Source organism: Gastrolobium bilobum, unplaced genomic scaffold, assembly GCF_033153095.1.
Source record: "Gastrolobium bilobum isolate Gb01-03AN ecotype WA unplaced genomic scaffold, APGP_CSIRO_Gbil_v1 utg17012, whole genome shotgun sequence".
NCBI lineage: Eukaryota > Viridiplantae > Streptophyta > Magnoliopsida > Fabales > Fabaceae > Gastrolobium > Gastrolobium bilobum.
Window position 1 is genome coordinate 46032 of NW_026899464.1, and position 14799 is coordinate 60830.

Here is a 14799-nt window from a genome sequence, read left to right on the forward strand (position 1 = left end):
TAGAGACAATCTTATGATTAAATACGGACATAGATGTAGACCTTTTTAATATTGTCGCAAATAAAAGAAAGCACTATTTATCTTGTTTCATAATTCTGTCTCGATATTAATGTTAATATATTATGAATAACTTGATAAACCCCGTGGAATAAAATAGGTATCTCTTGAGTATCTGTGATGAGATCACAATCATGAGGATTCAAGAATACCGGATGTTTATTCCTAATTTTATGTTCCTAGTCTAGAGATACTGAGAATGGGGTCAGTAATCTCGGGTAAGACTAGCACGACTTATCTACTTGTATATGGATACAAGGTATAGACCTCATGTGCTACAGATATGGAGATGTCTTAGCTAAAGTCGTGGGTGGACCTATAAGGGTATAGCTCGCACTGAACGGACCCACAAAGAGACTCTATGAGGAAATCTCACAGATAGTATCATTAGAGTAGTCTCTTCATATTTGGGTATGTCTTTCCTTAGACCAAAAGTTATCACTTAGACTGTGTTCTAGAAGGCATGCTTTGACTGTATACCTCGTCTGCCTGAAACATGGAGACTCCTAGGTATGCTCTTGGGCTTGTCCTAATAGGGCACAGGGCTAGGGTGATAAGCTGAAGGAATTCGTCAAATCTCTGTGAGAGATTAGGTTATCCTTAAATCGGAGAAATCAGGATGACATTTACAGTGACTCGGGAATCTATGCATAGTAAAAGAGATCATAAGATGATCCGCCTTTAGAGTCAGTAAATCGAAGACTCCTTATTTCATATAAAGCTAACCCTAAACCGCAAGGGTTGATGCGTTTCCTTACCCTAGGTTTTCGACTCAAAATCATTTCTAAGATATTTTCTGAAAAACATATAAAGCACACAATTACAAACAAATAATGCAATAAACAAACGAAGTGCGAGTAGATTCTCATAACTACTCTTGTTTATTGTTAACAATCCTTCAGTTTATCTTTACAAGGCTTACGATGGGCAAGTCACTTGTAAAAATCAAAATTGTTATTTGGGCCTTCAGTGCCATTGCCAGAGCCTCGATGGGAGGGTTAACAATTTTACCAAAGTTGAATGTAATTAACCATTGTTTAATTTCAAAATTATCCTTAGTGTCTAAGCATTGTCGACGATGGGCCGTACAATACTTTACTAAAATTTTGAAATTATTAAGATTTAATCTAGTGAAATCTGATTATCCTTATCCGATGGGGCTTCAGCGATAACCATTTCACTAATAAACCCACAAATGGAGCCCGCAGGTTTTAAAATTAATTAATTTTTAAAACCTTCACACATTCAACATTTTTGTTTGAGAATTTTTATAAGCCCAGTCGAATTCATTGTTTAATTTCAAAATTATCTTTAATAACTTAGTATTATCGACGATGGGTCGTACAATACTTTATTAAAAATTTTAAATTATTAAGGCCCAATAAAATCCAATCATGCTTATCCGTTGGGGCCTCACATGATTATTTTATTGATAGGCCCACAATGCGCCTGGAGGTTAAATTAATTTCTTAATTTAAATCTCCTCCCATAGATATTTAAGTCCAATCTAATAAAATCCAATCATGCTTATTCGATGGGACTTCACATGATTATTTTATTAATGGTCCTATAATGCGCTTGAAGGTTAAATTAATCTCTTAATTTAAATCTCCTTCCATTCAACATAAGCAACATTTTCTAATTTCCAAGAATTATTTAATTGAGAGTATCCTTTGTTCGATTTCAAAACCTATATAAGTAAGAGCGCCGATAAATGTGCACTAAGCTTAACATAATTTTGAAAGCATTAAGGTCCTGAAATTCGGTCATTTTACGTCAGCGTGTGCTCCAAACAATCATGATACATGAAGGTTGTATGCAGCGTGTGTTATTCCATGACCATTTCAGAAAACCCACAAATTACTCGCAAAATAAAAGAATTCTCTTAGGAAATTTTCTCTAATTATTTTTCTAGATTTAAATCATCCAAATAGCTGACTTAATTATTAATCTAGATTGCAACAATCATAATAATTATCATTTATGAGGATAATTTGAAATCAAAATAATTTCCATAACGATTATTTGTCTTGATGTTAATTATCCAAAATTAATTAATTCAATTATTAATCTAGATTTTTAATAAAAATCATAATAATTATTAATTAATTTCTTAGGATGATTTAAAATCAAAATAATCCCATAATAACTATCATACTAGTCGTTGAAGACATAATAGCTATTATGCTCATGCAATCATACAAGTTATGCAACAATATGTCACCACCTATTCTATATGGCATGTTATCGCAATAAAGCATGTTATCAATCATATAATTTATACCAATCAATAAAAGCATTAAATAATAAATCATAATTACTTTAATCCATGGCCTTCCTATTTTAAAGAAAATAAAATAAAATAAAATTAAATAATACAACTTTGGAATTCGACTTTCGCCTAGCCCATAGTATCTGTCTCAAGCCCCTTTAGGGTTTCATGGACCCAATCCTTTGGCGAGAAACCCTAGGACGCGAAAGAGGAACCCTAGCCCTCAGGTCTGCCGCGCCGTCACCCGAAGTCAAATCAAGCTGAAACTCCAGGGGAAGGACCGCCACGTAAAGACGAGTGCACCGCCACCGGAACCACCCAAAAAGGTGGCCGGACGCTCCCTCACTCTCCCATTCTCTTCCAGAGAGTGGCAGCCACTCTCAGCCTCTTGTGGAGGCGCGTGGTGGAGCGTGGAGTCTCCGATGGCGGTGATTCACCCACATTTGCGTTCTTCTTTCCGTCCTCTTTCCAACCATATATAGATTGCCCTATTCCGAGATCGGGAAGCCCTCGAAAAGTCTCCGACAGTACTGACTGCGCATCTTACTCGCAGTTTCTCGATCTTGAACTTTTACAAAATATTGGAAAAATATACAGAAATTCCGAAAATAAATAAAAACAGCAAGGAGGAAACCTAATCATATGGGATTAGCCTCCTTGTTACAAATCGAGAAATACACGAGAGACCCTAACCATGGATTAAAGCATTTTTACCGATTAAAATTTAAAAAATTTATGAAAATGAATTATAAAATACATATGCTAGATTCATACCATAATCCTAGAACCCTAGGTGCCACATTTCAAGAAGCAAAACTAATTACATGAATAGTGAAACTAGATTCACATACCAATGTACAGCCAAGGCTCTGATACCAATTGTAGGAAATCTTAGATTTATGCGGAAGCGGTTTAGGACCTAGTACATTGGTATGCTTACCGAATCATCCTTGTTTCACAATTACCTCTCGGTGCGCAGGTCTCGTGTAGAATCTTCCCTTGTAGGATTCCTCTTCACGAACAGCTCACCTCAGCGCCGCAGCACGAACAACCTCCTTGAAGCTGGACTGTGGCAGATCTTCCAAACTATCTCTCGAGGAGGAAGGGGAAGTGTGTGGGCACTGATTAGATTCTGAGCTTGCCTCTTTCTCACAAAAATGACCTAGGAGGCTGATGACTTAAGAGGTACTATTTATATTGGTTCCAAGAAACCCTAGCTCATTGGGCTCTAGGTTCCTTGGGCTCTTCTCATACTAATAACCCATTTGGGCTTTAGTAAAAGAGCAAACCCAACAGTTAAAGGCAGGCATGAAAGGTATGAGGCCTCTAGAGAACTGTTCTCTTGCAGGATGTCTGAGAACATGTCTGTTAGTAGTCATGTTCTTAAGATAATCGGGCTGATTGAGAAGCTAGGAAATTTAGGCTTCTTGATGGATGCCGAACTGAGTAATGACTTAGTTCTGGCCTCACTTCCACCTTCCTTCAGTCAATTCATAATGAATTATAACATGCATGGGATGCTTGTGAGCTTGCCTGAATTGTTAAGCATGTTAACAACTGCTGAAGTGTCTATCAAGAAGGATAGGACACAAGCTCTTCTGATTGGTGGGCCTAACAAGGCCAAGGGTAAGGGTAAGGGTAAGGAGCCTGCTAAAGGTGCTCCCTTAAGCCCAAAGGAAAATCCAAGAAGAAGAAGGGCAACAAGAAGGGTAAGAAAGCATCCAAGGACAAAGGCGATGCTGAGTGCTTCCATTGTGGCAAGAAATGCCATTGGAAGAGGAATTGTCCAGACTACCTGAAGAGTGTGAAGGACAAGAAGCATGGTGATGCTTCTGCCTCAGGTACTTTCACAATTGAGATAAATTATTCTTGTGCTAATCCGACTTCATGGGTATTGGATACCGGTTGTGGTTCTCATATCTGCAATATGTTGCATGTTCTTAGGAGCCCAAGGAGATTGGAGAGAAACGAGGTGGATCTTCGCGTTGGCAATGGAGCAAGGGTTGCTGCTCATTCTGTTGGAGATGCCGACCTTATTTTGCCTACGGGCCTTTTACTGCATTTGAATAATTGTCTTTATGTTCCGAACATTTCTAGAAACATTATTTCTATTTCTTGTTTAGAACAAGATGGTTTTACTTTTAGTATTAAGAATGGTGCATTTTCTATCATTTTGAATGATATTGTTTATGGTACTGCTTCATTAATAAATGGATTGTATGTTCTGGAAATGGGAACTGAAGTGCTCAATGTAGCTGTGAAACGACCTAGGATAGATAATCAATCTTATATTTGGCATTGTAGACTAGGGCACATAAATGAAACAAGATTGTCTAGGATGCATGCAGATGGATACCTAGATTCCATGGATTTGGAATCCTATGGACAATGTGAATCTTGTCTAGCTGGGAAAATGACTTGTCACAAGCCCAAGGGGCTTGAGATTCATAGGGCTAGTGAGTTATTAGAACTCATTCACACTGATGTTTGTGGGCCAATGTCTATAGAGGCTAGAGGAGGATACTCCTATTTCATTACCTTTACAGATGACAAATCAAGATTTGGGTATGTGTACCTAATGAGATATAAATCCGAAGCCTTTGAAAAGTTCAAGGAGTTTAGGAATGAAGTAGAGAAACAACGTGGCAAGATGATTAAGACATTACGATCAGATCGTGGTGGTGAATATCTGAGCCATGAGTTTCAAGATTATCTGAGAGAAAATGGAATTCTCTCGCAGTTTACTACACCTTACACACCACACCAAAATGGTGTCTCTGAAAGGAGAAACAGGACCTTGTTAGACATGGTCAGGTCTAAGATGAATGGGACTCAACTTCCAAAATTGTTTTGGGGATATGCCCTAGACACAGCGACATACCTTCTAAATAGGGTACCGTCTAAATCTGTTCAGACCACACCATATGAGATATGGAATGGTAAGAGACCCAACCTGAGTTACCTCAGGGTATGGGGATCGCCGGCTTACGTCAAAGCGTTGGCATCAGACAAGCTTAGTGCTAAGAGTACTAAATGTCTATTTGTGGGGTATCCCAAAGGTACTAAGGGATACTACTTTTACTCCATGGATGAGCACAAAGTGTTCGTGTCAAAGAATGCTGAGTTCCTTGAGAAAGATTTGATCTCTCAAGGAGCTAGTAGGAGTAAGATTGATCTTGAAGAAGTTCAAGAACCACATGAACAGATTGAGGAACCCAATTCTGCTCCACAGGCGACGTTCTCCAATGGAGAAGTAAACACACAACTCCGTAGGTCAACGAGGGGCATCCATCCACCTGAGAGGTATGGGTTTGTGATTGAGAATCAGCAAACCGTCGAGGATGATGAACCAAGTAACTACAAAGAGGCAGTCAAGGATGTTGACTCTTCTAGATGGCTTGAAGCCATGGAATCTGAAATGGATTCGATGTATCAAAACAAGGTATGGACCTTGGTTCCTAAACCGCAAGGAATAGTTCCTATTGGTAACAAATGGGTCTTTAAAAGAAAGACTGATGCAGATGGCAACGTTCAGACCTACAAAGCTAGGTTGGTTGCGAAAGGGTATCGTCAAAGACAAGGAGATGACTATGATGAGACTTTCTCACCTGTTGCCATGATCAAATCTATTAGGATCATGCTTGCAATAGCGGCATATCACGACTATGAAATTTGGCAAATGGATGTTAAGACCGCCTTCTTGAATGGGTTCTTGAAGAAGGATGTGTACATGACACAACCTGAAGGCTTTGATATCAAAGATCAGGAGCATATGGTATGCAAACTTCAAAGGTTGATATATGGGCTAAAGCAAGCATCAAGGAGTTGGAATATTCGTTTTGATGAAGTCGTTAAGAGTAACGGTTTTATCAAGAACGAGGATGAACCTTGTGTTTACAAGAAGGTTAGTGGGAGTAATGTTGTCTTCCTAGTACTTTATGTAGATGACATGTTGTTAATAGGAAATGACATCCCCACATTACAAACGACGAAAGAGTGGCTTTCAAAAAGCTTCACCATGAAGGATTTGGGAGAGGCAGCCTTTATACTTGGTATAAAAATCTATAGAGATAGATCAAACAGGCTGCTGGGTTTATCTCAATCCACGTATATTGACAAGATGCTAAAGAGGTTTAGCATGGAAGGGTCGAAAAGGGGTTTTCTTCCCGTCAGTCATGGGGTACATCTTTCAAAGGCCATGTGTCCTAAGTCACAGGCTGACAAGGATCGCATGAGTGGAATTACATACGCTTCGGCTATTGGATCCATCATGTATGCCATGATATGTACGAGACCAGATGTCTCATATGCTTTAAGCATTACGAGCAGATACCAGTCGGACCCTGGAGAGGGTCACTGGACGGCAGTCAAGACCATCCTTAAGTACTTAAGAAGAACTAAGGATGTGTTTCTGGTCTATGGTGGGGTTGATGAGCTAACAGTGAAAGGGTTCACTGTTGCCACCTTTCAGAGTGACAAAGATGACTGCAAGTCACGGTCAGGGTTCGTATTCACCTTAAACGGTGGGGAAGTATCTTAGAAGAGTTCCAAGCAGGAGACAACAGCAGATTCAACGACAGAAGCTGAATATATAGCTGCTTCAGAAGCGGCTAAGGAGGCCGTGTGGATCAAGAAGTTCATATCTGAACTTAGGGTGGTTCCAAGCGTGGATGAGCCCATACAGTTGCTGTGCGACAACACTGGAGCCATTGCGCAGTCAAAGGAACCTAGGTCTCATCAAAGATCTAAGCACGTGCTCCGCAGATATCACCTGATTAGAGAAATCATTGATAGAATGGATGTAAAGATGGATTATGTTCCCACAGATGATAACCTGGCCGATTCTCTGACAAAGGCTGTTTCTCGGAGAAAACATGATAGTCATTATGAGGCTTTGGGTACACGACTTAGGTCTGATTGGCTCTAGGCCAAGTGGGAGCTTGTTAGTATTTGGGTGTCCTAGAGACAATCTTATGATTAAATACGGACATAGATGTAGACCTTTTTAATATTGTCACAAATAAAAGAAAGCACTATTTATCTTGTTTCATAATTCTGTCTCGATATTAATGTTAATATATTATGAATAACTTGATAAACCCCGTGGTTAAAATAGGTATCTCTTGAGTATCTGTGATGAGATCACAATCATGAGGATTCAAGAATACCGGATGTTTATTCCTAATTTTATGTTCCTAGTCTAGAGATACTGAGAATGAGGTCAGTAATCTCGGGGAAGACTAGCAAGACTTATCTACTTGTATATGGATACAAGGTATAGACCTCATGTGCTACAGATATGGAGATGTCTTAGCTAAAGTCGTGGGTGGACCTATAACGGTATAGCTCGCACTGAACAGACCCACAAAAGAGACTCTATGAGGAAATCTCACAGAGAGTATCATTAGAGTAGTCTCTTTATATTTGGGTATGTCTTTCCTTAGACCAGAAGTTATTACCTAGACTGTGTTCTAGAAGGCATGCTTTGACTGTATACCTCGTCTGCCTGAAACATGGAGACTCATAGGTATACTCTTGGGCTTGTCCTGAAAGAGCACAGGACTAGGGTGATAAGCTGAAGGAATTCGTCAGATCTCTGTGAGAGATTAGGTTATCTGTAAACCGGAGAAAACGGGATGACATTTACAGGGACTCGGGAATCTATGCATAGTAAAAGAGATCATGAGATGATCTGCCTTTAGAGTCAGTAAATTGAAGATTCCCTATTTCGAATAAAGCTTACCCTAAACTGCAAGGGTTGATACGTTTCCTTACCCTAGGTTTTATGGGAAGGTAACCGAGACGAAAGGAAATACATACGGCAACCAAATATGTGTAATAGGATGATTATGTCATTAACCTAACTAGCTCTGGGGCAACAAAGCATTGCTAGTGCTCTGTTTTGTCATTAGATGGGTTGTGGGCTTATTGGGCCCAAGCCCATTTATGTCAGTGGCTATGTTGGGCCTAATGGGTCACACACTAACACTTTATTGTCATGACAATATAGCATTAAAGGTATTGGGCCTAATAATGGTTGTTAGCCCAAGAAGAAGTTTGGAAGCCCACCAAAAGGAAAAAAGGGCGCATGGTTAGTTAATGGGCTTGGATGGTCCAAGACATTACTAATTAATTTAATTAGTTAAATTAATTATCAAATGTTTAAATTTTGAATTTTGAATTTGAAATTTGAAATTTGAATTTTGAATTTTGAATTTGAATTTTGAAATTCGAAGTTGGAATTTTGAATTTGAAATTTGAAATTTGAAATTTTGAATTTTGAATTTTGAATTTGAATTTTGAATTTGAAATTTGAATTTGAATTTGGAATTTGAATTTGAATTTAAAATTTAAATATTTGAACGTTTGAATTCAAATGTTTGAATTCGAATTTGAATTGGCTATGAAAAATTGTTTCATAACAAAAGGATAAGATAAGATCTTGTTGGAACAAATCCCAAATATCAAGAGGAGATCTTTGAGAATCTTCTAGGGAGGATATGGGGCGCTGATTTAGGTATCTGATGATGGTCATATGATCAACCAAATGAGCTCCAGTCAGATTTGGTTTGTTGAGAGAATAAGTGAGACAGTTGGTTCAAGTTTGAATGCAACTGTTCAATGTATCTGTACTGTTATGAGGCCAAGTGGGGCGCACCATATGGCTGGCCATATGATGGTTGTTGAGTCAGATTCTTGTTGAGATATTCACTTGATATCTATGAGGGTGTGATAGGAGGTTGTTGACAAGATTTGAATTTTGCAACAACTCCACTCATCCCCCTAGTGTGCGCTATATATAGGGCCTTATTTGAGTGAAGAAAATTAGATTTTTAATTAACTCATTCTCTTATCTCCTTGTGGGTTCCTTTTGAGGTTTTTCTTAAGAGAGTTTCGAAATAACCTAGCCTTTTTCAAAGAAAACCATGCGCCACTTTTGTGTCTATTCTTGCTGAATATTCACTCTTCTAAACACCTTGACCTAGCCTCCTCCTTCACACATTGGGCGCATAGCTTGCCTCCATTGGTGTTGTCGTTGGTGGCCTTGAAGAAGAGTTCTTCCGTCTTGACAAAGGGTGGTGTGGATCAACATTAGAGGGCTTGCATCTTCAAGCCTCATCTTGATCATCCTCCAGTTTTGGAAAGCAAACAAGGTAACATCCATGCCCTAAAGCATGTTTCTTGATATGGTATGTGTTATTCCGCTCGAAAAATTTTATTTTTCCTTCTCACATGCCTCGACCTTCAAGGTCAGTTTCTTTCAGAATTCACCATAGACACACCCCAAAGGGTTTTCAATCCAATTCAACTACTCCACACCTCATACAATCTATCATTACATCTTACAACCATACAACAATCCCATTACACAATCCTAACAAAAATCTCCAACACAAAGTCATGGCATCATCCAAAATTCCTAAGTTATGAACATATTTTCATCAATAATTTTTATTACATTTATAGCTCCAACACATCATTGTAAGACATAATCATCTAATACACAATCTCAATTTGAGCTCTCTAACACCATGAATCAAGCATACAAGCTCTAGGTTGCCATGAAAATAAATCATCAAATCAATCCATGAAAGGTGTTGAAACTTACTCACAATTAAGTCACAAGACTCCTCCAATTGATCTCCAAGCAATGGCTTGAGCAAACAACTCCAAAATCACAAAAATCCTCTCCATTTTCGTGGATGACTTTGCCCTTTATCTCACAAATGATAGGGTTTCAAGGGAAACTAATCGGTGGGATGTGTTCGGGTGATGATTTCCAACAACTTTGCTCACAAACTTTTCTTGATTCGGAGTAGTATTGAAGAAGTTAAGATGGAAAGAAGAATTGAAAGAAAATGACAATGGAGGGGGGGGGGGGGGGTTCACGGTTTCATGAAGGTGGAGGGAGGAAAGAGAGAGTGAATAGTGGTTTGGTCCAAGTGTCATGACTTAACTTAAGTGGGGTGGGTTCCACTGCTACCTCACGAAATTCAAATTAATTCAAATCTCCCTCCGATTTCACTAAACGTCAATAATTTCATAACCTATTTAGAAACTCTAATTTTTAACATTAACCATTGTCCTTTAATTACTCATGCTCAGATGAATATGGAGTTTTCTGTTCGTTCGGAGAAAATGCTATTCTAAGCTGTTACGCGCGTCGTAGGCACGTTTCCCCAAACTTACTAATTTTCATCAATTTTTATCAGAAATAATATTTCCTAGCCCTATATACTATTTATAACTTGTATTCAAAACTTAGAGCTCAAAACTCATTCGGCACGCTTTACGATGCACTGTACCGCAGTATTTTTACCGGTAAAAACACTATTCAGTGAATTTTTTGAAACTTGCCTAACCACTCAATTTTTCGTTCTGAATCCATTTTCAGGGATATTTTTATCATCTGAGACCTTCTACTCAATTTTTATCTTCCTAGGGTTGTGTGTTGGCTAATTACCGTTTTGCCCTTTCTTTGTATTTTGGCCTTATTTTCAGGATTTTCACTAATCCTTCCTTGAATTCTCGTTTAATATTTTAATATTTGATTTAGAATTGCGAGGTGTTATAATTAGTGTACTATTTCACAAAATATTTTTTTGTATTTTCTTTCTAATTTTCTTAAGCACTCTTAGGTTACCAAAATACCATTTTAGGTGCCAATTTGCATCATACATCATTCCAATATCATTTTGCCAATTAATTTGTTCTAGGTTCAATTATACAATTGCACACTATCCAATATTTTTTCATTGATTTTCCAACCTTCCAACCATCACACAACCCTTCTAATTACCATATAATACACAACACATCTTCCAAACAATTTTTGCAACATCAATTTCCTTATTTTTCTTCACAAGGCCGAATTCACCATAGACACACCCCAAAGGGTTTTCAATCCAATTCAACTACTCAACACCTCATACAATCCTATCATTACATCATACAACTATACAACAATCCCATTACACAATCCTAACAAAAATCCCCAACACAAAGTCATGGCATCATCCAAAATTCCTAAGTTATGAACATATTTTCATCAATAATTTTTATTGCATTTATAGCTCCAACACATCATTCTAAGACATAATCATCTAATACACAATCTCAATTTGAGCTCTCTAACTCCATGAATCAAGCATACAAGCTCTAGGTTTCCATGAAAATAAATCATCAAATCAATCCATGAAAGGTGTTGAAACTTACTCACAATTAAGTCACAAGACTCCTCCAATTGATCTCCAAGCAATGGCTTGAGCATACAACTCCAAAATCACAAAAATCCTCTCCATTTTCGTGGATGACTTTGCCCTTTATCTCACAAATAATAGGATTTCAAGGGAAACTAATCGGTGGGATGTGTTCGGGTGATGATTTCCAACAACTTTGCTCACAAACTTTTCTTGATTCGGAGTAGTATTGAAGAAGTTAAGATGGAAAGAAGAATTGAAAGAAAATGACAATGGGGGGGGGGGGGGGGGGGTTAACGGTTTCATGAAGGTGGAGGGAGGAAAGAGAAAGTGAATAGTGGTTTGGTCCAAGTGTCATGATTTAACTTAAGTGGGGTGGGTTCCACTGCCACCTCACGAAATTCAAATTAATTCAAATCTCCCTCCGATTTCACTAAACGTCAATAATTTCATAACCTATTTAGAAACTCTAATTTTTAACATTAACCATTGTCCTTTAATTACCCTTAATCAGATGAATCCGGAGTTTTCCGGTCGTTCGGAGAAAATGCTATTTTAAGCTATTACGTGCGCCGTAGGCACGTTTCCCCAAACTTACTAATTTCCATCAATTTTCATCAGAAATCATATTTCCAAGTCCTATATACCATGTATAACTTGTATTCAAAACCTAGAGCTCAAAACTCAATCGACGCGTTTTACGGTGCAACTGTACCGCAGTATTTTTACCTGGTAAAAACACTATTCACTGAATTTTCTGAAACTTGCCTAACCACTCAATTTTTCGTTCTGAATCCATTTCCGGGGTTATTTTTATCATTTGAGACCTTCTACTCAATTTTACCTTCCTAGGGTTGTGTGTTTGGCTAATTGTCGTTTTACCCTTTCTTTGTATTTTAGCCTAATTTACAGGATTTTCACTAATTATCCCTTTTAATCCTCATTTAATATATTAATATATAATTTAGAAATGCGATGTGTTATAGCATCCAATTTCAAAAGTATTAGTAAAGTTAGGCAAAGCAAATAAAGGAGCATTAGTTAATTTCTCATTAATCAGATTAAATGTATAACAACCCATACCTTTAAGATTTTAAAATGCCGTATGAATATTAAATTAAATAAGCTCTTTAAAAATAAAGTTTGTAAGTATGGATTAGATAAATCTTTTATATGGATATTAACAAGTAAATCATGTTGGGAACATGATGTGATAAATAAGAATGCCTCTCATGCCAAGCAAGTCAATTTAATAATTTATGATAAGAATTACAGGAATTTAATAAAAATATGTTAATTAGAAAATATTAATATTATTTTAATAATTAGACAAATGAGGTCTAATTTATAATTTTAAGGATTTAAATAATAGTATGAAAAATTTATAGATTTATAGTGGCTGTAAATTAAATAGAAGATGTAAGGATGAACTATAGAAAATAAGTTAAGATGTTGTATATGAAAATAATTAGAAAATAAAATAAGAAATATTACTTGTAAGAGTAATTAATTATAAAATATAATCTAACTTAGTGAGATATATATTTATTTTAGACACATGTTTTTCATGTAGCTTAATTTATTGATGTAGATTAAGTTAAGATATGAAATTTAAGGAGTTTTAGTTTTGTTTAAATAAGTCTACATTAATTGTTAAAAATAGAATAAAGTGTAGATTAAATTAATTATTAGAAGAAAATAATGTTATAGTCTTAAAAAAATGTAACTAGTCTTAAATGAATAGTATTTGTTAGTGATGAATTAAATAAAAATATGCTCCCTTTTTGTTCCTTATCAGCGCATATGTGGGAGGGGAATTAGAGTGCAAATATACAAGCCAATAGGAAGCCAACACCTAAAAGGAAATAGTCTTGGAAAGTTAATGATATAAGTTTTATATTTTTCCCACTTGCCTATCGTTTTCTTTCCTTTCAAGCACATGAACACAGCCCTCTTTTTGCACCTTAAAACCGTGACATGCTTGTGAGGAAAAGTGATGAGAGAACATGGTCTTCTAGTCTTTAAATCATCTAACTCCTTTGAGAAAAAAGATTCTTTAGTGAATGGAGATTAAAACCATGTGCTTTTTCCTTCTTGAAGAGATCATATGAAGGTGTTTTTCTTCTCTTCTCCATGCACATATCAAGCTGTCTTCTTGGTGTGATGATGAATTTTCATGCTTTTTTTGAAGTAAATTTGAAGTAGTAGTCTTCTAGTGGTGTTTAAGGTAACTAAACTACCTTTTCTTAGTTAAATTACATGGATTTATTATTAGGTTTATGAAATTGGGGGCTGAAATTGTAATGCCCGGCCGCTTCAAGAATCAACGGCTATCCCCACATACTAACACGAGACTTTTCAGTGTGCTTTTTCCTCACTCGCACACTTCCCGAGAAAACTTCCCCGGAGGTCACCCATCCCAGAATTGCTCCAAGTCAAGCACGCTTAACTATGGAGTTCTTCCGTTCCGGGCTACCGAAAAGCAGATGTATCTTGTTAGTATAGGTAGTACCAATTAATTCTTATAAGCTATCCCAAACTGTGCAGTCACATTCCTGCACAGTCTTTGGAATCCTTCTCTTTCGGGTGTCGATTTGATTTATTCATGCATGTAACCCCCCGCTGGAAGCCTGTCAGGAGCCGCTCCTTGTTCGTGCCTCTTTGCACCGGCGATCACTCCCCGCCCTCGTCAGCGCTCGGGATGTTACATGCCCACCAGCTTCCGCCTGGTTCGTCCTCGAACCACACCGTACTGGATGAGAGGCCCTGCTCTGATACCACTTGTAACGCCCGGCTTCTTCAAGAATCAACGACTATCCCCACATACTAACACGAGACTTTTCAGTGTGCTTTTTCCTCACTCGCACACTTCTCGGAAAAACTTCTCAGGAGGTCACCCATCCCAGAATTGCTCCAAGTCAAGCACGCTTAACTATGGAGTTCTTCCGTTCCGGGCTACCGAAAAGCAGATGCATCTTGTTAGTATAGGTAGTACCAATTAATTCTTATAAGCTATCCCAAACTGTGCAGTCACATTCCTGCACAGTCTTTGGAATCCCTCTCTTTCGGGTGTCAATTTGATTTATTCATGCATCTAACCCCCCACTGGAAGCCTGTCAGGAGCCGCTCCTTATCCGTGCCTCTTTGCACCGGCGATCACTCCCCGCCCTCGTCAGCGCTCGGGATGTTACAGAATTTGTAAAGTTAATATCATGTTATTATGTTATAGTATGATGAAATATTGATTGCTTTCAAGTTCTTAAGTGGGAT